General features: G+C 32.2%; 1 pseudogene; it reads right to left on the reverse strand.

Annotated features, from left to right (window-relative positions):
• Window positions 1–1,062: 1,062 nt before the first annotated feature.
• Window positions 1,063–1,162, reverse strand: LOC111720030 (annotated as a pseudogene).
• Window positions 1,163–1,769: the final 607 nt, after the last annotated feature.

Genomic DNA, 1,769 nt, shown 5'->3' on the forward strand with positions numbered 1-1,769 from the left:
CAAAACCAGAAAAATAATATAATATATACAATGACTATAGCAATGGAAATGGAATAGAAAAAAAATTAAACGCATATGAATACTATGGTGTCAATACGCAAACATTTAAAAACAATAACTTTTATATAGAGCCTACTATGTAGTACCTCATTTGATCCTTATAACCACCTGGGAAGTAGGTATTGTTATTATCCTCATTTCACAAATGAGGAAACTGAGGCAAACAGAAGTGAAGTGACTTGCCCAGAGTTTTACAACTAATAAATATTGGGAGATGAATTTGAACTCAGGTCTTTCTGACTCCAAGTTTGGGGCTCTCTCCTCTGTACTATCTAGTTTCTCTATAATGAAGTTATGGCAAACTTACTGTGTTTCAGAAAGTATGCTGAATGCTGAGGATAAAAAGAAAGACAAAAATAATTCCTCCCCTCAAGGAGCTTAGTTTATAATGGATAAACTCATCTCTAAATTGATAGGTTATGAGAATATACTTCTCTTCTGCAAAAAGGGGATTGTGGATATGACTTGGTTGATATATTGGTTAATATTTTTGAAGTAAATTTTTCCTCCTTTTAATTTTTTTTACATAAGTTATAATTGAGAGAAGAAAGATAGAGATACATGTCGGGAAATTTCTTGCTTTTGAATTGTTTGTCATGTTCAACTTTAGTCCATGAGTATTTTTTGTCCATAGTGGTTTTTTTTTTTATTTAAAATTTTTATTTATTATTTATTTTTTCAAATACACTAAAAGATAATTTTCAACATTCATATTTGTAAAACCTTGGGCACAAATTTTTCTCCTTCACTTTCCCTCTCCCTTAGAGAGCAAACAATTCAATATAAGTTAAACAAGTGTAATTCTTCTAAACATATTTCCATATATGTCATGCTATGCAAGAAAAATTAAATCAAAAGGGGGAAAAATGAGAAAGAAAAAAAAAACAAGTAAACAAACAAATAAAAAAAGGTGAAAATATTATGCTTTGATCCACATTCATTCTCCACAGTTCTCTTTCTGGATGCAGATGGCATTTTCCATTACAAATCTATTGAAATTGCAAAAATATGAAATGTTTCATGAACTTGCAGGTCATCCTTGCACAGGGACCATTCTAATCTTCTTTGTATCATTCCAATTTTAGCATCTGCTGAAGCAAGCACCATGTGTATTTTTTGGGAAAGATACTAGAATAGTTTGCCATTTTCTTCTCTAGTGTGTCCCCATTTTACAAATGTGGAATAAGGTAAATAGGAGTAAAATAACTTTTCCAGGGTTATGCAGCTATTAAATATCAGAGGTCAGATCTGAATTCACATCTTCCTGACTCCAGGTCTCATCTTCTTTCCACTGCACCACCTAGTTGTCCCTTGAGAAATTTAGGTAGCACTTTTTAAAAAAATTACCAATTTAAAAAACACACAAAAAATAAAAGTAGTGGACAACATAAGGAAATTAATGAGCTAGGAGCTTTAGATAGCTCTACGGCTGGAAACAAGGCAACTAATAGAGAAAATCAGTTAGAAGATAGGACAGAGAAAACCTTCCAATCTGGTATTGTTTATAGTATTTTTAAATCTCTGTCCTTATGCCTCACCACTCTACCAAGCTAGAGTATCAGCTTGATTGGAGTCCCAATATTTAGGATATGAAATTTTGAGAAATTGGTCATCACAGGGTGGTGAACTTTTTGGTGACAACAAGTTTGAAGAACATTTACTGAATCAGGAAAGGGATTATGATTTGAATAGGCAAAGGTAATGCTCAC

The sequence above is a fragment of the Sarcophilus harrisii genome, chromosome 3 (genome assembly GCF_902635505.1).
Source record: "Sarcophilus harrisii chromosome 3, mSarHar1.11, whole genome shotgun sequence".
NCBI classification, from domain to species: Eukaryota; Metazoa; Chordata; class Mammalia; order Dasyuromorphia; family Dasyuridae; genus Sarcophilus; species Sarcophilus harrisii.